Source organism: Triticum aestivum, chromosome 1A (genome assembly GCF_018294505.1).
Source record: "Triticum aestivum cultivar Chinese Spring chromosome 1A, IWGSC CS RefSeq v2.1, whole genome shotgun sequence".
Classification (NCBI taxonomy): Eukaryota; Viridiplantae; Streptophyta; class Magnoliopsida; order Poales; family Poaceae; genus Triticum; species Triticum aestivum.
The window spans coordinates 302,500,962-302,524,710 of NC_057794.1; the positions used below are offsets into that span (position 1 = coordinate 302,500,962).

Below are 23,749 nucleotides of genomic sequence, written 5' to 3' on the forward strand. Positions count from 1 at the left end.
CGCCGCCAAAAGGAAGGGTAAATCACGATTGCCTCTCTGATTTGTCACGCTGCCAAGGAAAAACCATGCTCGTCATACCAATTGTCATGCCCCGATCTAGATTCACGAGGTTGTGAGAGGAGAAAGTTAGGGTTTGTCGATCCCTAGAGAGGGAAAAGTTGCTCTGTGAGATGTATATTACAATATAAGATATTGTTTGTTCACATAATGGAAATCGAAAATAAAATAGCCTTTACAGAAGCGGAGGAGCTGGCTTATAAGGCCTTATACAATGCAAGGTGCATAGAAAAATAAACTAATTTTTCTTAGGCATTGATGCTTATTTGTATAGGGTATAAACTTAATTAAGCAACCATCCTATAAAGATAAATATAGATGCTAAAAAAATACTTGATTTATTTTACTAAGCACCTCACCTAATCATCCTGCATTGTACATGCGACAACGAAACAACGAAACAGTTAAGGCCGTGCTTGGATTAGGTGTAAAATAATACGGAGGTGTTTTTCTTTACACGTGTAATTTACCGGCCAGTGAGCAATTTCCGTCCGGAAATGAAACGACCGAGCGAGGCATGTATTTTTTACGGAGGTATTGGAAACCAAAATGCTAATTCAAACAGGTCCTAAGAGCATCTCTAATAGCCGCATAACGCATCTTGTTAAAAGTCAGAATACACCATCGGATTAGCCAGTTTTTACGTACGACGGTGCGCTGATTTCAGCGGCCGCCGCAAATTAAAACGCGCCCAAGCCGCTCTAGCAAGCGCGCTATATTTCATTTGTGTTTTCCTATTACGTAGATAGTTTTCTCCTACGATAAATAATTCATAGTTCGTCCGACTCAGACTCTGTCTGCTTCTACGATAGCCTACTTCTACAATACAAAATAAAACGAAAAACTAGTACTATTCGTCCGACCCGGACTCTGTCTCGGTGATGTCCTCGTCCGACGTCTGTGCATAGGCGTTAAGGAACCGCTCGTCGCTAGAGTCTCACGAGGATGCATCTCCTAGCGTGATGTTGTATTTAGCTACCGCCCTCCGCGTTCGCTTGTCCTCGCGATAGGCGGCTCGCTCCTACCTTCTCTTCGCCCTTCTCAGGGCGAAGAACTGTTCCTCGTTGGTGTTTTCCGGGAAGCGATAGCTCCACAACGCCATTGCTTGCTCGTCCATCTCGGTCAACCTGAGACGACGCTTCCGCCTCCGGTGCTTGCGACGATCCTCGTCGGTGAGAAACTGCGGGAAAGGCGCCAACTCCTGTGCCCGCTCCCGTATCGCCACGTCGGCGAAGTTCATGTCTTGACGGGGCCGCAGGAGGCGCCACGCCGCAGCGTCGTACGTGCGGGCGCCCTCTTGGGCGGTGTCGAAGGTTCCGAGGCGGAGGCGCATGTCACCGCCCGACATAATCTCGGCGAAGTAGGTGCCGAACGGACGCTCGCGGACGCCCTGGTAGGCCGAAGCTCCCCAACGGTGAGGCAGCATGGTGACGCGGTGGGTGGCGTGTCGGCGGCAAAGGGCGGCAGAGGGCGATGGAGAGATGGAGAAAGCGGCAGAGGGAGCTGCAATTTATTGGCACGCCGGACACGGCGCGTCAAATATAGCGCGCGAGCTGCCGCCTTTTTCCCCGCACGCTAAACAACTAATTTACCACGCACGCGATTTTTGGCACGGCTATTGGAGATGCTCTAAACTGGAAATGGTACAACAGCCAATAAAACGTTCGGAGGAAGGCGAGCCACGTGAGCCGTCCGATCATCTTGATCCTCATCGTCCGTTATCTGAAGATAATGACACTAGCTGACCGCTGCCTTCCCTCATGGAGAGAATTCCTTATTTAATATTGGCTTAAACTTTTATTCGCTATTTAATAATGGAAAAATATCTCTTCCCTATCTAACACAACCTTTAAATTTTGTTTCCAATATAACACTTTCATCTTTTTTTTGTGCGAACAATGTTAAATGACACGTGAAATGATAATTCTACCCTCATACATCTATTTAGTTCTTTTATTTATTCTGTTGTCCTATTTAAAGGGTGGAATCCATGGTTAGTGTAACAGAATGGTGTCACATTTATGGAGATCACACGTACGCTAACTCCCTACTCGATGGATTTCTTAAGCTAGCATGCACACAGCACACGAACGTATAAAACAACATGGCCGCCGGCTTGCTTGATTGACGGCTCGACTAGACGAAACACGCACACGACATATGCGAACAAATACGAGGACACGCCGAGTTGATTACAAAAGAACTGTGTCGTGCCTTTGAATTTATTTTTATTTTTTTTGGACCGTCTCGTGCCTTGGGATTTTTAATTAGCTAGTATTTCTGATTGGGGTCACGGTTCAGTGTACCTATATATCAACTGCCAATACAAGCTTGCCTTTTCAGAGTATCAAACTCTATTGTATACGAAATCAATGCATACACATGTATGCGTACAAGACACGGACACAGACGAGTTGATTTAGTTCCAACATCGGTGTTTTTGTGCAAGCGGATTGTGGGCCGGGTGAAGCCAATGAGAATGACTTTGACCTGACTTAGGTCCTTCTAGTGCCAGGGGTAAACTTGTCATTTCACATGTCATTTAACACCATTAGGTCAAAAAATGTACGGAAGTGTTATATTGGGAACAAAATTTAAAGTTGGTGTTATATAGGGAAGAAATAGTTCTTCGATGTTAAATAGGGAAACGAAATTTAAAACAATGTCAAATAAGGAATTCTTCTCCCTCGTGTCTCCACTCTCCACCCAGCAGCCGTCGCGGTAGAGGTGCGGAGGAGCTTGGCGCGGGGCTCAGCAGGATTTCCCAGAGTAGACGGGCTATGTAAGGGCGGAATTTTGCGGGGATCGGATCGGGCAAGAAATCACAAGGAAATTGAGCGGATTTACTTGTTCGAGTTTGGGACGGGAGGACGGACGATATATACAGAAGAGGGGTAGATCGGAGAGAGAGAACGGATCCGAAGTTATTTCTTGGCAAGAAGATCCCTTGGGGATGAGATGCCGGCGTCTACTACCATGGAGCAGAAGGGGCGTCGCTGCCAAAACCTAGCCCGGAGTAAGCCTCAACTCGCTCGCCCTCTCTCTGATTCGTTTCACTCGGTTGCTGTTTTCTTCAGTCATGAAAAATGGCTCTTTTTATCTGTAGTAAGTTCGGTAATCGATTATTTAGATTAGTGTCAGATGGATATTATGTAGTCTCTCCGTCCAGAATTACTTGTCGCAGAAATGGATAAAAATAGATAAATATAGAACTAAAGTATGTCTAGATAAATCCATTTTTCCGACTAGTAAATCGGAACGAGAGTACATTTTAATTCGTTTGAGATTGAACTGTTGTTTGGGTCGGTTATGTCCCAATTGAGTTCCTTTTAATCCATATCCATGTTTGTTCGTTAAAAATTCGGTTTTGGGAGGAGATTTTTTTTCCTACCGCATACTAGGTGTAGATCTAAAAGACTTTTTTTCCTACCGCATACTAGGTGAGTGCTTACACTTTTGTACTAAAAATTCGGTTTTGGGAGAAGATTTCAAGAGATTGTTGCCTGTTTATGCTCCCCCCCCCCCTCTCTTTGATCTGATTATGTTAGATGCGCTATTAACCATGCTTGTTGGGTTGCAGACGGAGTGAATAAAAGAAAGGACTCGCTCTATCAACAAGTTGGCGATGGTGATTCTCAAAATGGCGAAACGTTGGCATATTCTATGCCATACCTTACAGAGGTACTGAAGCATAAAATTCTGATGATGTCTTAGATTGCAAGTTTAATTTCGCTGTGACTGCTCTAACCACACTAATTCATATGATACTGGCAGCTGCGTATTACTCCCTCTGTATCAAAATATAAAACGTTTTTTAGTCTAAATCTAAACCAAAATACATCTTATATTTTGATACGGAAAAAATATCTATCTTTTGGTGCCTCATTCAATTGGTCACGGTCATACACCCCTAGTGACTTACGCCCTCCAATTATCAAGTTCGGACAACAGATCTGTAGTGCGTGCATGCATTGGCATGTTGTCCCAACGTGATGTAGGGTGAAACCCTAGATGGCCGATCTTTCACGAAAGGGGCGGATCCCGCGAAGAACACAAAGAACACGGGGGGAAACATGAGGGGAAACACGAGAGAATCACTCAAACCAACAAGATACGGTCACACATGTGCTAGATCCTCGAAACACAAAGAGATACACGATCCAAATCCAACAAAGGACGATACATAGCGTAACCGGTTCTTCTTCGTGAGGAGATCTTGATGGGGCCACCCAAGAGGGGGTCTTGAATCCAAGGGGATCTTCTTCGAAGAGGGGCCGCGATCTCTCTCGTGGAGTAGATCCGTAATGGAAGAGCAAAGCTCTATCTCACATATGAGCTAAACCAGTGCTGACCCTAGTACAGAGCTAAGGGACAAGTATATATAGTCCAAGGGGTAAGTTGGGGGATACATGGGTGAAACCCCTTCAACCGCACGCAGGAAGGGAGATAGTATCGGTCATGGGGCCGGTAGTACCGGTTTTAGCGAATATAGCGGTTATTCTGGTGCTGTACCGGCCTTGCACCGGTCGATCACAGAAGCTTGACCGGTAGTTGACCGGTAGTTGGGCGGTTGTACCGGTCGACCGATAGTTGGGCGGTAGTTGACCGGTAGTACCTCTATCTCCGCGTTGGGAAAATCCCTGTCCATGCTCTTGGTGTCCATCTTGCACTATTCCTTCTCCTTGTTGGTTCCTTGGTACCTAGGCACACAAAGTGTCTTTGTTTGAGGTAGTAGCCATGTCTCATGTGGGTCCAAGGTAAGTTGAACAAGGAGAGAGTTCACCTTGTGTCCAATGGCACATGTTGGGGGTCTCATCGTATGTCCACTTGGGGCTTGGGGAATACTCGTAGTGTACATGGGGATGATCATAGGATGTTCCGCATCACCTCCCCTCCCTTGGAAAAGATCCGACCTCAGATCATGATCCTCATCACCATGGAAACGGTTGTTGTGGACAGACTTGTAGTTGGACGGAGTTGAAGACATTGCGCAATCCAAGTACTCTAAGGTGTCACCGGAGTGGTATACATGCAAAAAGAGCAAACACAAACAACACTCGGAAATACAAGTGTCCATCATGTAAAAATTAGTCCGTTCGGCAAGATTCTTCGTGACAAATCACATGAAGCTTATCAAGATGATATAGAATGATATGCAAAGCATTCATGGGAGCAAAAACATTCATTGTGCACACTAATGTATTTTGAATATGATCAACACAACCATGATGCAAAATGATGTCATAGTGGGCTGGTTTATGAAAAGCATGAACATGTCAATGGATGCTCAATGTGATTATGTTGTCATGCAATTGATGGTAGGCAATATGATCATGATATATGAATATGTCATCAAGGAAGATCACAACAAATTTGCTAAGGAAGTGCACAAGCTCATATATCATGGATGACATGGGGATACAAGATGAAACAAGGCAATCATAATGTAAATCAATCCATGCAAATTTGTTATGAGTATGAGATGTCCATCGAGCATGACAATTGAACACGCGATCAACAAATATGTGGGTGTTGGTGCAATGTGTCAAAGGAGTATTGATGTACCAATGCTCGATGTCATGGCATAAGTGGAGTTCTGAAGGTGCATACAATAAGTGCGAGTGCTCCTCAGTGTGAAGGTCCATAGAGCCAATCTCCAATGTCGCTCCTCCATGCGCGAGATGTATCATGTAGACAACAAGAAGGAAACAACAATGAAAGAGTGATCCATCCAATATGCGTACTTGAGGATGGCTCAAAGGGAAGGAGTTCACTTCATGAATGTTCCCAAAGATGTCGGAGTTGCACATCATGTATGCCTTCACATAACCAATATGTCTCATGATGGTAATGCCTTGTGAATCCATCGAAATGAAAGAACATGACAAACACTCAGAAAAACAAATGAGGGTAGCGGAAATGCAAAACCTATCATTCATGTGGTAAGATGCCCAACAAGTGTATGCATCATGCTCATCATAAAAAAGGACAAGTGAGCATTTCATAGTATGGAGGCATATGATGCAAGAACAACCAAATACAATAGGCTCAAGGAAACAAGCATGATTCCCAAGTAATATGGCCAAGTCTCCATGATCAATAAGCATAGCAAGTTGGCACTCAATACAAGGTGATATGAGAGATGCAACTAATGGAGACGAAAGACAATGATCATGACAAATCAAGTGAGAGGCATCAACATATATGTCATTAATCCAAGAAAGCAAGTAAGAATGGAACATGGGTGATGCGACAAAGCAAGCAATCATAATGACCAAGTAAAGCAAGCTAGTAGTGCGAATATACAACATACTAGGAGGAATCACGACAAGCATGTCATGTGTGCAATAGAGAGCATGTATAATGCACATGCCATATCACAAGCATGAAAGCAAGATATGAGCAAAATATTATCAATGTATTGGCGAGAGGCCATATGTGAATAGCAATGGGACATCATGACTCTCCCAACACAACAAGCATCAATAGCATGTGGCACATGGTAAACATGGCAATAGCAACAAGGATCTCAGCCAAACATGTAAATACACATAGGAGTAGCATAATGGTGAATCACGGGTAGATGCAAGCAAGGGTCACAATTGCATGTCAAAGTCATGTAAAGAGGCATAACATGCAAAGTGAACACGATAAAATGGGCATAATGTAACAAGTGGTTTGTTGTCCATAGCCGTGTGAGATCCAAGTAGAAGAGATGCGTGTAGTCCTTGCACGAAGGGAATGGTGGGAATGATAATCCACGGGATCCCAAGTCATCATTGCTCTAAAGAGCTTGTTTTGTCAACTCTTGGGATTGAGAGGTTGACGAGTATACGTGAGTACCTACACAAAACAAAGACAAAGGGAAAATTGTGTGTGCGTGGTATATGTACACATCATTCATCATGATGCGCGCGTGCATGTGTTGGTTAGCACAAAACAGCCAATGCTCAAATAAATGAGATGGGTGATATATAAACATGTCATCCATCATGAAAGGTTTATTGTTATGTATAGCATAATGGAGACTCAAATTGTGTAATGCATCATGCGAAATATGTAGAGCATTGTTATTCATGGAATGCATACGGTGCACACAATTATGGGAATCATGCAAAGTATGGAATGCAACAAAATCTCCTAATATGTATGAGGAAACTATGGGGGTCTCCTCATTAGTATTAGTAGAAACATCACATGGAGAAAATTGACAACATCCAAAACAAAGCATATTCGGAACAATGTGATCATGGCATGGCATAGTTGATGAATTGCGCAAATCATGTAAAGGAATCATAGCAATATCATCACATGAAAAACAAAAGCCAATGACCATCATCTCGTCATCTATGCCATAAGTGCAAATGAGATTTATTTTAATGGGGCATGCATAGTTACTATGTTGAGATTGAAATGATGCAATATGGAAAATCTCACTCATAGCATAAGACAAGTTTAAAGGATTATCAAACATGATGTGACCAATAGAATTTTCACATGATATCCTATGGAGCATAGCATCACAACTAGGCAAATCAACATGCTCATCATCATATTCATCGTAAACAGGTAAGCCATGACATGAGGAATTCGAACTAGCATGAAGCATGGGAATAGGTGGATCAACATCATGCAAGCAATCATTGGTGAGATAGTACACTAGTGGGACAAGAGAAGCACCATCATCTATGTTACCTTTGGAGCATCGCTCATGTGTTGTAGGTGAGGTGTCGAAGACCGAGTCGTGGTCATCTTCATCTTGATGGAACCATGTGGGGGTGCATCATCGTCCGTCATGGCCATCATCGTCTCCATTGGAGGTATGGACTCGTCGAGGATAGGCGTGTCGTCATGTAGGAGACCTAGCACCAAACAAGAAAACAAACTAGGAGTACAGGGTAAGTCATTAGAAATTATAGTGGCCTCACATGCCGTGTCAACTACCTCACTCACTAAGTGTTGTGGCTCACTCACTCCCAGTATGATGCTCTCACTCATATGGTTGGTGGAGTCACTCAAATGGCTCTCAACCTCACATAAGATGTGTGGCATGCTCTCATGTGTGGGGCTAGTGGTGATCACACTCATCCTCTCATAAAAAATGCTCTCAATGTCACGTATAGTGGAGTCACTCATCTCACTCATGGGGTGGTGGCTCTCCTCACATGGCAATTGGGGCATCTCTTCATATGTGGGTGTCGGAGAGATGTAGGTGCAAATGTCTCCATGCTCAATCATGTCGTAGTCGTAGCCGTGGATGAAAGCCGAAGATGGCACATCATCACTCTCCTCTAAGATCAAAGATAAGGTCTCATGTGCGGTCTCGTAGCTTGACTTGGAGTATGAGTCCCGTTGGGGTGCCGTGTTCATGTTGTTGAAGATGTTCGCACTCGTTGTCGTGGTCGAAGGGGATGGCCCTTGCTCGACCGTCTTGTCGCCGTCTTGTTGTAGGAGGCCCATATGATGTGGCACCTCGTAGCTCGACTCCATGATCGACGGGAATTTCCCATGCTCAACCATCTTCCTTGAGGGGCTTCCGAAGATGGAAGTGTCGCCCTCGCTCGTAGGTGGTCACCTCGTTGTTGAAGATGTCGATGTAGGCGAACTCCCGGGAAGTAGGCGAAGATGTCGTACGTCCAAAGGCGAAGATGCCTTGATAGCACTTGGCGAAGATGCCGAAGTGGTGGTGGTAGTAGTCATCACATTCTTTTGGTGGTGTCTCGCGGTCTTCTCTTCATCGCATTCTTTTGGTGGTGTCTCACGGTCTTCTCTTGTGCTCATGAAGTTTGGACTTGGCATGAAGTAGGGCTTGCTGGGACTTGTGCATTTGCACTTGATGAGCATCTTCGTGATGATGGTGTCGTTGTCGTGCTTGAGCTCGTAGTAGATGTCGTTTGTTGTCGTCGTGCACATGATGCTTGGAGGTGATTTGCCCTTCATGATGATGTGGATCACGAACGTGATGGTGGTCGCCATGGAGATGTGGACATGGACGACTTGCGCTTGCATCATTTTTGCGCTCCGAAGACTTGTGACTTGAATGTCACCGCCTTGAGGATGATGAAGGGGAAGAACGGTTGATCAACAAGGTACGAATCTCCTCATCCTTGCATCTTGCTCCTCCTTTTGTGCGGAAAGCTTGTTGTCGATGTAGTCCCTTTTCCTTGCTTCGGAGTGACGAATGTCGATGGAGAGGTTCTCGATGCGCTCTCGCAATCTTGATTGTGCACCTTGCATTTGTCATTGTAGATCGAAAATTGACGCTTTGGTGATGTAGTTGTTCACGCCGTCGTTGTTGTGAAAGACGGGAGATGAAATGCCTTGCCTATCCATCACAATACTCGAGCAAATATGAGTGGAGAAAGGAGAAGAACTATATAAAATGTACCTTGACCGATGTTGAAGATGGATCAATGATCACTCAATGATGTAAAAAGAAAATGGCACAATTGGTATCAATTCTTGTCGGTTTCTCACACCTACACAAATAAGGCTAATGGTGGAGCTCGGTGAGGATAGTGGCACAAAAATTTGATGAAAAATGTTAGCAAGAGTCAATAATATTGAAAGAGATTCACAAATTCGCAAATGTAACAAGTAGACCAATAGCAAATATGACACATGGAAACACACACAAGGATAGATAAATGGGGTCGTGCAACCAAGGAATGAGCACAAAATGTGGAATCCACGGAAACGCTCGCGTTTCACAACTCAAGAGAGACGCTAGCATGATTGTTCTATAGGCGGATACGACACTTGTGCAGAACCTATAAGATACAAAATGTATGAACTTCTATCCCAAGTATGTTATGTATGTATGTTTCAGTGCTTTAGCACAAGATTATTCAAGATGATCGGATATGACAATCTTATATGCAATGTGGTATGATGCTATGACACTTTCTTACAAGCTTCTTTGCTCTATCTCTTTTTCTTAAAAGCTTATTCTTTTTTTGTATGCCACTTTGCGAAATGCATAAACCAAGATAGCAATTGGGTATATATGGGAACAATCTTGTGACACAAGGGATGATATGATACCAATATGATATGGTATGTATGCAATGTATGGTGTAGATCACTAATGTGCACAAGTAACGTTGCCGACAATACTCAAATGGCTAGTCTCGGTAGGCAAGTGACGCAAAATGGGCTAGGGGTTATCAATGCAATGGCAAGGGAATATACAATGGAGGGATACCATGATACCAAGATGATATGGAGGTTACCGTCGAGGGTTTCTCGTTTGTAAGCCACGGACGGATGATGGTGAAGTGGTAAAAGTCGATGACGACCTCGTGGCGATGATGAGTGGCGGTGTTGTCGATGTAGACCCATCCCTAATTAGCCGAAACACCTTAGGAAACGGAAAAACCACGAACTCAAAATCTCAAATGTCAAATGTCAAAATGGCGGTAGCGGGAATGCGGTGGTGGTTGCGGAAGTTATGGTGGAAACCCGGTCAAAAATGGGTTAAGGTGGCGGAAGGGTATGAAGGGTTACATACGGTATCGGAGTTGGAAGCATGGTCCATAAGTAGCCGAAACACCTTAGGAGACACAACTCACAACACTAACAAAATTGGTTAAGTTTGGGTGGCGGAAGTGTATGGTGGGCAAGCCTATGCGGAAGTTATGGTGGTGGTTGATGAAGAAGCAACCGTCCCTAAGTATCCTAAACACCTTAGGAGACTCAAATCACAACTCAAACAACCACTAATGCTATGGGGATCAATATGGGTTAGGTTGCGGAAGTCGGTGGTGGTTATGCAGATGATATGGTGGTGGCCGTAGGCAAAGATGACAAAATGCCGAAAATTTGATGGAGTCAAATGGTGTTGTAACCTATCTACATAGATGGGGGATGTCAATAGCTACTCAACAAGCTAAAGAACGCGAAAATCGGACTCCGGATGAATTAGTTATAGTCAAAACTATCAATCAGCCGAGGCTGAAACTAGGAGGGGCGGAGGTACCGCTTGGAAGGGTGGTAGTACCGCTTGTGGTGCTCAACGGTAGTACCGCTTGGGGGGCGGAAGTACCCCTGGTGTCAGGAAAATTCGCAGAACTGGATCGGGCGAATTTTGGGGGCGGAAATGGATGATTTCAAGGGCAAAATTGCGGAGATTTTGTGGATGGAAGGTGGGGAAACTTGGGGAGATGCTAAATCTACTCAAGACACAACGAATCCATGGATCAAATCCAACAAAACTTCATCACACCAAAAAATCACAAAAAAAATTGAGGCTATTTTTTGTGGGGATTTTCGAAATTGGGGAAGAACTCAACAAAATCAAGCTAGAAAACAAAGAGGGGAGGCTCTGAAATCATGATCAACGTGGCTCATGATACCAAGATGATGTAGGGTGGAACTCTAGATGGCCGATTTTTCATGAAAGGAGCGGATCCCGCAAAGAACACGAAGAAAACGGGGGGAAACACGAGAGAATCACTCAAACCAACAAGATACGGTCACACATGTGCTAGATCCTCGAAACATAAAGAGACACACGATCCAAATCCAACAAAGGACGACACAGAGGGTAACCAGTTCTTCTCCGTGAGGAGGTCTTGATGGGGCCACCCAAGAGGGGTCCAAGGGGATCTTCTTCGAAGAGGGGCCGCGGTCCCTCTTGTGGAGTAGATCCGTAATGGATGAGCAAAGCTCTATCTCACATATGAGCTAAACTAGTGCTGACCCTAGTACGGAGCTAAGGGACAAGTATATATAGTCCAAGGCGTAAGTTGGGGGATACATTGTGACGCCCCCGATTCAATCGTACACTAATCATACACGCAAACATGTACAATTAAGATCAGGGACTCACGTGAAGATATCACAACACAACTCTACAAATAAAAATAAGTCATACAAGCATCATATTACAAGCCAGGGGCCTCGAGGGCTCGAATACAAGAGCTCGATCATAGACGAGTCAGCGGAAGCAACAATATCTGAGTACAGACATAAGTTAAACAAGTTTGCCTTAAGAAGGCTAGCACAAACTGGGATACATATCGAAAGAGGCGCATGCCTCATGCCTGTGATCCTCCTAAACTACTCCTGGTCATCGTCAGCGTCCTGCACGTAGTAGTAGGCACCTCCAGTGTAGTAGGAGTCGTCGTCGACAGTGGCGTCTGGCTCCTGGACTCCATCGTCTGGTCGCAACAATCGGGTATAGAAAGGGGGAAAAGGGGGAGAAAAGCAACCGTGAGTACTCATCCAAAGTACTCGCAAGCAAGGAGCTACACTACATATGCATTGGTATCAATGAAAGGGGGGTAGTATATGTGGACTGAACTACAGAATGCCAGAATAAGAGGGGGATAGCTAGGCGTAGCGAAGACCACGCTTCTGGCAACCTCCATATTAAAGCAGTAGAAAAGAGTAGATGGTAAGTTAACCAAGTATCATCGCATAGCATAATCCTACCCGGTGATCCTCCCCTCGTCTCCTTGTGAGAGAACGATCACCGGTTGTATCTGGCACTTGGAAGGATGTGTTTTATTAAGTATCCGGTTCTAGTTATCATATGGTCAAGGTACAACTCCGGGTCATCCTTTTACCGAGGGACACGGCTACTTGAATAGATAAACTTCCCTGCAGGGGTGCACCACATTTCCCAACACGCTCGATCCCCTTTGTCCGGACACACTTTCCTGGGTCATGCCCGGCCTCGGAAGATCAACACGTCGCAGCCCTACCTAGGCACAACAGAGAGGTCATCACGCCAGTCTATTCCTATGGCGCAGGGGTCTGGGCCCATCGCCCATTGCACACCTGCACGTTGCGAACACGGCCGGCGAGCAGACCTAGCCTCCGTTATACAAGAGCAGGCATTCCAGTCCAACACGGCGTGTGCCGCCCAGTCGCTGACGTCAAGAAGGCTTCGGCTAATACCACGACGTCGAGTGCCCATAACTGTTCCCGCGTAGTTGGTTAGTGCGTATAGGCCAATGGCCAGACTCAGATCAAATACCCAGATCTCTATAAGCATGTTATTTTGAAATAACCGCGGACGCCGACCAGGGCCAGGCCCACCTCTCTCCTAGGTGGTCTCAACCTACCCTGTCGCTCCGCCACAAAGGTTCACTCAGAGGGCCGTCAGGACAAACGTCCTTTCGGACCCAATCCGTGAATCACTCGCGGGTACTCTATGAGCCGACCCGACTTTAGTCACCACAGGTACCATATAAGATGTATATAAGTATATACCCGTGATCACCTCCTGAGTGATCACGGCCCGATAGTATAGCATGGTGGACGGACAAGAATGTAGGGCCACTGATGATAAACTAGCATCCTATACTAAGCATTTAGGATTGTAGGTAAGGTATCAATAACTGTAGCAACAATGACAGGCTATGCATCAGGATATGATTAACGGAAAGCAGTAACATGCTACACTACTCTAATGCAAGCAGTAGAGAGAAGAGTAGGCGATATCTGGTGATCCAGGGGGCTTGCCTGGTTGCTCTGGCAAGAAGGAAGGGTCGTCAACAACGTAGTCGATCGGAGCACCAGCACCGGCGTCAGTCTCGTAGTCTACCGGAGAGAAGAGAGGGAAGAAACAATGAATACAATGCAAACAGATGCATATCGATGCATGACATGACAAGTAGCGGTGCTAGGTGTGCCCTAACACGGTATGAGGTGATACCGGTGAAGGGGAGAAACATCCGGGAAAATATCCCTGCTGTTTCGCGTTTTCGGACAGATGAATCAGAGGGGGAAAGTTGTGTGTTCGCTATGCTAGGGATGCGTGGCGGACGAACGGGCTGCGTATCCGGATTCGTCTCGTCGTTCTGAGCAACTTTCATGTACAAACTTTTTCCATCTGAGCTACGGTTTATTTTATATGATTTTTCAAAGTTTTAATGAATTTTTGGAATTATATAAATTCGAAATAAAATGCGTAAAATGCTACGGGTACACAGAGAGTGTACCCATACGTTCACCTCTTAGGCTGACAGGTGGGGTCCAGCTGACCGCCCAGCAGCAGTCAACTGGGGCAGTTGACTGGTCAAAGGGGTCAACAGGACCCACATGTTAGTGGCTGATAGATTAAACTAACCTTATTTATCTAAATAGTGCACTGGGTCCACGTGTCATTGATAGTTAGGTAATTAATCAAGTTAATTAGTCTAGTTAACGGATTAGTTAAGTTAATTAGCTAATTAGGTTAATTAAACAGGTTTAATTAATTAATTAATTAATTATATTTCTTTAATGTTTTTTTGTTTTCATTCTTTAACAGGGGTGGGCCCCACGTGTCAATGGCCTAGGGCCTTAGCGGGCGCTGGGCAGGGGTTACGGGCGCGGGCGCCGGGTCGCCTGGACCCGGGCGCGGGCGGGAGGACCGGCGGCGAGGCTGGGGCGCCGAGCGCAGGTTAGCCGTGACCACGGCGTGGCCCTCCAACCGGCCGCGGCAGGCGAAGACGGCGATGAGCGCGCGCGGCAGACAGGGGCGGCGCGGGGCAGGAAACGTAGTCGGGCGGCGCGGGCAGAGCCGGGGGTCTGGCGGGAGTGGCGGCGGTGGGTGCGCACGGGGATGGTGCACGGGTTAGTGGCGGCGCGCTGGCGCTGGGGAGCGGCCAGTGGGCACGACGCACGCCACAGAGCAGCGCGGGGGAGAAGCAGCAGCAGTAGGCGGCGATGCCAGGCAGGGGAGGGTGAGGCCATGGGTGGCGACCGTGGGGCTCCAGGGACACGCGGGGAGGGGGGTGGCGCGGTGACTGCGGCGACAGTGGACAGCGCGGGCGCGATGCGTGTGGGCGACAGAGGGAAGAGGGGGTAGAGGGAAGCCTCACTTGCGACGTGAGAAGGGGGCGGCGAGGCAGCGCAGGAGGCAGGGCGGCCGGGCGCGTGCGAACGAACGAGCGACGAGCGAGCCCGCCATGGGCGGGTGGCGTGAGCGGCTGTGCAAGGCAGTGGTAGCAGCAGTGGGCCGCCGGATGCAGCAGTAGATGCGTGCGTTGCACGGCGACAACAGCAACGGCGCGACAAGGAGCGGCTACAACAGAGCAGAGGGTGGGCACGCAGGCGTGCACGCACATGCAAGTCGCAGCTAGGGCGAAGGCAGGCACGGGACGCAGATCGGGCATGGCGAGCGCGAACTTGGTCGTAGGAGGATCCGGCGGCCTACGCCAAGAAGAAAACAGGAGGGGAAGCGGGGAACCGGAGGAGGGCTCACTACGGGGTGGTCGTGGATGAGCTCGAGGGGGTTGGGGACGGCCGGAGCTTGCGGGACGACGGTGAGATGGTGGCGACCGAGGTTGGGGGAGCCGGTCAATGCCGTCGTTGTGGTTGTGTTCTCGATGAACGAAGTACCAAGGAGGAAGAAGTGGTCGACGGCGGTCCTTCCGGACAAATTTTTAGGCGAGCGGGAGGTCGATAACCGCGACAGCGATGGTGGCACGACGATGGTGGCTCGTGAGTGTGGCTGGATCAGACAAGGGAGAGGGAGTGAGCGACGGGGGTAGATGAGCAAGGCTTTGGGGTGGCCTTATCCACCAGGGGAGGCACGGGATGGACGCCATGTGGCCATCCATGGCCATGGACGCGGCGTGTGCGTCCATGACGCCCTCTGTGAACAGAGGTTGGAGATGGCGGCTTGGTGGGCTGTGCTGTCACTAATGCTAGTAGGCCCAAGTGCACATGGCACTTTAGATTTTATTTGTTTTCTTTTCTATTTTCACCTTTTCTTCTGTCTTGTATTTTCTTTAGCCACTATTTGGCTTTTGTAAAATATACAACTGGTCATGTTATTACCATTGCAATATATAGCACTCCCACAAAAAGTTTGAGTGGTAAATGGAAAGTTTTGGAAATTTTAATAATTTAGAAAAGCATTTAAATTATTATCGTGGCCCTGTTTAATTGTTTTTGGGCAATTAGATACTTAAAGAAAAAGGTTTCATCATGAAAAATATCCGGTGATCATTTGCCACACTTTGAACATTTTAGCTTCAACATTTGAAAACTTCTACCGTTGACTCCATTTTTGTTTTGAACATTGAGTGGGTTTGAATCATCGCGAGTTTAACAACCGTAATCATGGTGACGTAGCTTCATTAGTAGAGAGTTACTGTAGCTTGATTATCTGGGCGTCACAATTCTCCTCCACTACAAGAAATCTCGTCCCGAGATTTAGGAGGTAGAGTAAGGGGGAAAGACTCGGGAAGGACGGAGCTCAACACAAGGTAGGTACCTGGGGGCTATTTCAGTGAACATGGCAGAGAGGCATCTCTCGGGTTGAAATTCAGGAAAGTCATCGAGAGCAAGGTAAGGAGTAATAAGAAGCTTCAAGCGGATGGACAATCGTTCGATGTCTAAAACAGTGTGAAAGGGGTTCAAAGCATCGAGAATAAGTATTTCTTCTGATACTAGAATAGATCACTAGGTAAGTGGGTCATGATTTACATACAAAGCCAAGCATGAGGAATAACCTTGGGGGCGGGGATGTACAAGAGAGTCAGGTTTCGATCTTGTGGAACTGTGGGTTATGGGCCCACCATGTGAGTTAAAAGTAGGGAGGCGCTAACATTTTGCATGGCCATGATGGCAAGGCAGGTCAGAGGACAACCTGTCAGTTATGTTGGCAACAACGTTGGCACCAAGGGCGAGAGACGAACAGAACCATTTTCCTGCTCGTTAAGACAAGGCAGACCAATAGGCAAAGTTCTTGTCCATCGGCGGCTACCGAAATGTCATCAACAATAGTAACAAGGTCTTCTGACAGAGTTTGTACATCGAGGTGTTTACATAAGCAGGGAATTACCACTGCTTAGATATGTTAGGTTACAAGAAAGATTAAACAAAACAATGGGAAGAAAAAGGTGATCATTAGACTAAACAAAACAATGGAAAGGAAAAGGTGTTTAAACACATATTTCAAGGGTATATCCTTTCCAAGAGCAAGCAGAGCATGATATCCATGATAGGGTATAATGTAGAAAACTCTTTAGGTAAGGGGAGAGAAATTTCATGACATTACCCATACAACTATGTTTGGATAATTTGATAAAGAAAATTTAGCATTTGTGCTTCAAATGTTCGTATTGAAGATTGAAGTACCACAGACATGCTTCAAGATAGGATTGACATGGTCTGCAAGCAAGTTCGGACCTTGGATACTCAAGGGATTCATTAGGAATAACTTATAGAATAAGTCTTACAATTTCCTCATGGAAGAATAGTTAACCTTGCTAAATAGGAAACTATAACAAAAGGTTCTCCGTCCAGGTGTGCTAGGCATGACATCACCTTACCGGGTCTTATAAAGACCAATGTTAGAACTCTTGGAAATAGGTTCCAACCATCATATCTGACTGAGATACATACCTGATTGGTGTTAGGATACCTCAGACTCGGGATGCCTGAGAAGAAAAGGTGCAACACAAATGGATGAGATGTCATTGTAAGATTCTCTAGAAATGAACTATGGAAGCGAGTTCCAAAAGAAGAGTTCATCATTTAAGCAAGGAGAGGATGAGGAGGTGGCTGATGGACTCAGCGACAATTCATCAATATTTCCAAAGGATGGATTTCCACAATTATGTGAACAAGGAGATAACATTTGTCAGATCAAATAGTATAATGATGTATGCTCGAGGAAAACATACCCAATTAAACATTGGTTGAAAGGTGCACCCGGAATATGGGCTTAGGTAGCATGAACAATGTTAGAATGATGATTCGACAACCAATGGTCTAAGAATGAAATGTCGACCATTAACTTCGAAGCAATAGGGTTGCTATAAATTTTGAATTTTACACCTCACGGTCCATTTGTCGGTATTCCGGTTAGAAACAACACGGAGACAAAAAATGAATGGAGATGGCGATAAGTATTACTATATCAAGAATTTCTTGAGAGGTGGTGAAATTCTCGCAGCATTCTTGACATAAAAGATGGTAACACTCCAAGGTAAAGAAGAACAAATGCTGGATAGCAAGGAATTCAAGGTATAACACAAAACACGAAGGAAATAAGGTAGTCGTTGATAACAGAAATCATCAAGGGGCAAGGATGGTATTTCCCATCAAGAATTCGACTGATATTCTGGAAGAGCTCGGAATGTTGATGATGATCACGATACATTTGTCGAGAGGTTTCATGAAGATGTAATCGATCAACGACGACATCAAGCAAAAGCAATGGTGAAGCGAAGGGTTATTGGAACCACGGATACGACACAAACTCATAATCAAGCTTGATGTTCAAGGTGAAATGATATGACAAGGAAGATCGCCGTAAGTTCTGCTCATCGTCAAAAGTTGTGCTCCGGGAATAAGGACCAGGTAGCACGGTTAAAATTTAGCACGATAACGATATAGCCGACCAGGCTAGGAATGACTTAAAGGATTAATAAACTCATAAGCAACGAAAATTACTTAAGAGTTATTGAGTTGGAGTGTGGAATTGGTTCACATATCAGTGTCCTCGGTTGACGACAACCCAGAACCCAGGAAAATGGAATCAGTGAGAAATAATCAATTGATGAAGAACCCATAAGAAGTTATGCGGTTCCAAGATATTCTCGAGATACGAGAGTGTAATACTCGATGGTAGATCAAAGTAAAGGTTGGATAGGTGCATCAATCTGCAAAAGACAAGTACTTCAACTTGTCCGAGAAATGGGATCAAAGAAGAACAATATGGTTGGAACCATAGCTGCAGGGGATCCAATTTAATGACACCGAAAGAATTACCCAAATGATTAAGTATTTTGCAAGAAGCTTCCATGATAAGTTCCACATCGGGTCCATGGGCATGAACACAAAGTTCAAGGTCGACTCCCACTTCTCCAATGCATAACCTTTCACTCTCTTCTCATTTTCGAAGAAGTTGTAATATTGAAATTTTATCTGACATAACACTAGTAGAGTATGACCCATAGTAGTTTTGGGGTTCACATAGATTCGAAAAGGCATAGGTTCAACCCATTTGGGCCTCTTAGGAACATATACCACAAACTTCGAAGTAAATAATACAAGCTCAAAAGTAGAGCATTGTTAACAAAGCAGAGGATACAATTTACCAAAGGCATTATATACCCATGGAAAGGTTCACAAGGTTATTGAATATGAAGGACACTGTCGGATAATAATCCAACAAGGGGTCTTATGGTCTACAATGATGCGAGTATCGGTATATCAGAGGAAGAAAGAATGCAAGGAGATCAGATTATAGAAACAACTGACTACTCAAAGCTCAATTGCAAAGGAATCATGAATTCTAAGACAAGGAATGAGAAGCACTGCTCTGATTAGGGATGGATAGGTAGAATAGCCTTAAGGGTACAATCGATGGCAATTTGATTGGTCGAGATCCAGCTCATGTTTAAAATGTTGTATGAGCTGGGAGGATGAATCAAGGGACTCAAAATGATAATGACAAGGGATACTATGAATATTGCTAACCATATGGAACGCAACCATAATGCAAGCATACAAGTATTTGCGGGTAGAGGATTACCGAAAGATCAGATAGTATTTCAATGTGTATTGGGAATCATATGAACAACATGGGAAGAGCAGATACTTAGTAAGTGCGAGGAATTATCCGTAGAGGGTATTCATGTGGCAAGAACTGCAAGGCAGTAAGCTCAAAGGATTCTCAGAACAACGGAGAGCAGTTCGGGGCATCTTGTAATAACAAGATCAATGGGATTGAATGTAAGAATGCCAGATGTATGCAGTTATCAATAAGGATATAACATTGGTAGGGAATTTGCAAAGGCGGTGGGTACAAGTGTCTCGGGAGAACATCGTAGAGTAACCTCGGAATCTTCTGGTGCAGCAGACGATCATCGGTAATAAGGTGTTCTCCGGGTGAAAGTGATCACGAGACCCTAATGTTAAATTTAGCAAAATTCATTTAACCCAAATAGAAGAGAGATAAGAGCCCTAGAGTATAGACGAGGAATAAAAGATCTTAATACCACCCAATGGCGACGTGGGCCCATGGGCCACACAGCCAAGTTAGTAAAATAATTTTCATCGACTAGACTCAACTTTGGCCAAGGAGTATGGAAGGGGGATTCCTACAGGTAGTTGGCTCTGATACCAACTTGTGACGCCCCCGATTCAATCATACACTAATCATACACGCAAACGTGTATGATCAAGATCAGGGACTCACGAGAAGATATCACAACACAACTCTACAAATAAAAATAAGTCATACAAGCATCATATTACAAGCCAGGGGCCTCGAGGGCTTGAATACAAGAGCTCGATCATAGACGAGTCAGCGAAAGCAACAATATCTGAGTACAGACATAAGTTAAACAAGTTTGCCTTAAGAAGGCTAGCACAAACTGGGATACATATTGAAAGAGGCGCATGCCTCCTGCCCGGGATCCTCCTAAACTACTCCTGGTCATCGTCAGCGGCCTGCACGTAGTAGTAGGCACCTCCAGTGTAGTAGGAGTCGTCGTCGACGGTGGCGTCTGGCTCCTGGACTCCATCGTCTCGTCGCAACAATCGGGTATAGAAAGGGGGAAAGGGGGGAGTAAAGCAACCGTGACTACTCATCCAAGTACTCGTAAGCAAGGAGCTAGACTACATATGCATTGGTATCAATGAAAGGGGGGGTAGTATATGTGGACTGAACTACAGAATGCCAGAATAAGAGGGGGATAGCTAGGCCTATCGAAGACTACGCTTCTGGCAACCTCCATCTTGAAGCAGTAGAAGAGAGTAGATGGTAAGTTAACCAAGTATCATCGCATAGCATAATCCTACCCGGTGATCCTCCCCTCATCGCCTTGTGAGTAGCGATCACCGGTTGTATCTGGCACTTGGAAGGATGTGTTTTATTAAGTATCCGGTTCTAGTTGTCATAAGGTCAAGGTACAACTCCGGGTCGTCCTTTTACCGAGGGACACGACTACTCGAATAGATAAACTTCCCTGCAGGGGTGCACCACATTTCCCAACACGCTCGACCCCCTTTGTCCGGACACACTTTCCTAGGTTATACCCGGCCTCAAAAGATCAACACGTCGCAGCCCTACCTAGGCACAACAGAGAGGTCAGCATGCTGGTCTAAATCCTATGGTGCAGGGGTCTGGGCCTATCACCCATTGCACTGCTGCACGTTGCGAACAAGGCCGGCGAGCAGACCTAGCCTCCCTTATACAAGAGCAGGCGCTCCAGTCCAACCCGGCGCGCGCCGCCCAATCGCTGACGTCAAGAAGGCTTCGGCTGATACCACGACGTCGAGTGCCCATAACTGTTCCTGCGTAGTTGGTTAGTGCGTATAGCCCAATGGCCAGACTCAGATCAAATACCCAGATCTTTATAAGCGTGTTATTTTGAAATAACCGCGGACGCCGACCAGGGCCAGGCCCACCTCTCTCCTAGGTGGTCTCAACCTACCCTGTCGCTCCGCCACAAAGGTTCACTCAGAGGGCCGTCAGGACAAACGTCCTTTCGGACCCAATCCGTGAATCACTCGCGGGTACTCTACGAGCCGACCCGACTTTAGTCACCACATGTATCATATAAGATGTATATAAGTATATACCCGTGATCACCTCCCGAGTGATCACGACCCGATAGTATAGCATGGCAGACGTACAAGAATGTAGGGCCACTGATGATAAACTAGCATCCTATACTAAGCATTTAGGATTGCAGGTAAGGTATCAATAACTGTAGCAACAATGACAGGCTATGCATCAGGATATGATTAACGGAAAGCAGTAACATGCTACACTACCCTAATGCAAGCAGTAGAGAGAAGAGTAGGAGATATCTGGTGATCCAGGGGGGCTTGCCTGGTTGCTCTGGTAAGAAGGAAGGGTCGTCAACAACGTAGTCGATCGGAGCACCAGCAGCGGCGTCAGTCTCGTAGTCTACCCGAGAGAAGAGGGGGAAGAAACATTGAATACAATGCAAACAGATGCATATCGATGCATGACATGACAAGTAGCGGTGCTAGGTGTGCCCTAATGCGGTATGAGGTGATACCGCTGAAGGGGGGAAACATCCGGGAAAATATCCTTGGTGTTTCACGTTTTCGGACAGATGAATCATAGGGGGAAAGTTGCGTGTTCACTATGCTAGGGATGCGTGGCGGACGAACGGGCTGCGTATCTGGATTTGTCTCGTCGCTCTGAGAAACTTTCATGTACAAACTTTTTCCATCTGAGTTACGGTTTATTTTATATGATTTTTCAAAGTTTTAATGAATTTCTCGAATTATATAAATTCGAAATAAAATGGGTAAAATGCTACGGGTACACAGAGAGTGTACCCATAAGTTCACCTCTTAGGCTGACAGGTGGGGTCTAGTTGACCGCCCAGTCAGCAGTCAACTGGGACCGTTGACTGGCCAAAGGGGTCAATGGGACCCACATGTTAGTGCCTGATAGATCAAACTAACCTTATCTATCTAAATAGTGCACTGGGTCCACGTGTCATTGACTGTTAGGTAATTAACCAAGTTAATTAGTCTAGTTAACATATTAGTTAAGTTAATTAGCTAATTAGGTCAATTAAATAGGTTTAATTAATTAATTAATTATATTTTTTTAATCTTTTTTGTTTTCATTCTTTAACAGGGGCGGGCCCCACGTGTCAATGGCCCAGGGCCTTACCGAGCGCTGGGCAGGGGTTACAGGCGCGGGCGCCGGGTTGCCTGGACCCGAGCGCGGGCGGGAGGGCCGGCGGCGAGGCTGGGGTGCCGTGCGTGGGTTGGCCGTGACCACGGCGAGGCCCTCCTACCGGCCGCGGCAGGTGGAGACGGCGACGTGGCGGACAGGGGCGGCGCGGGGCAGGAAACGCAGTCGGGCGGCGTGGGAGGAGGCGGGGGTCCGTCAGGAGCGGCGGCGTGCTGGCGCTGGGGAGCGGCAGGCTGGGAGCGTCCAGTGGGCGCGACACATGTCACAGAGCAGCGCGGGGGAGAAGCAACACCAATAGGCGGCGATGCCAGGCAGGGGAGGGTGAGTCCATGGGTGGCGACTGCGGGGCTCCAGGAACACACGTGCGGGAGGGGGGTGGCGCGGTGACTGTGACGACGGTGGACAACGCGGGCGCGGTGCATGTGGGAGACAGAGGGAAGGGGGGTAGAGGGAAGCCTGAAAGTGCAACTATCCCTAGGTGGTTTTGGTAATTCCTAACAACATATAGCTCATTGAGCTAATGCTATTTCAAAATTAACATCTCAGGAAACTCAATGATTGGCATGGCTTGGATGAGAAAAGTGGACCCCTCAAAATGCTAATGACAAAAGGATTGGCTCAAGCTCAAAGATCAAGACTCTACAATTTCTATTTTAGTGATCCAAGATCACATTGAGTCTATAGGAAGAGCCAATACTATCAAGGAGGGATGAGGTGTTGCTTAATGAGGCTCTTGCTAAAAAAGTTTAGTGATATGCTCCAAAGCCCTCAACTAGTTTCTCACATCCACATATGACCTAAACCAAAAGTCAAACTCGGCCCCATTGATTCTTTCTATCCGGCGCCACCGAGTTCAGATGTCATAGCCACTGTCACAAACCCTAGGCAAATTGGTCTCACCGATAGGATCTTGGTCTCACCGAGATGGGATTGTAATCTCTCTGTTTCCCTTTGTAACGTTTTGGTCCCACCGAGATGAGTGATCGGTCCCACCGAGATTGCAATGTAAACTCTCTATTTCCCTTTTGTTACATTTCGGTCTCATCGAAATGAGCG

At 46.1% G+C, this 23,749-nt stretch overlaps 1 pseudogene; it reads left to right on the plus strand.

Annotated features, from left to right (window-relative positions):
- The first annotated feature begins 3,015 nt into the window (after nt 1-3,015).
- Nucleotides 3,016-23,749, plus strand: part of LOC123182792 (uncharacterized) — a 70,893-nt pseudogene continuing 50,159 nt past the window's right edge.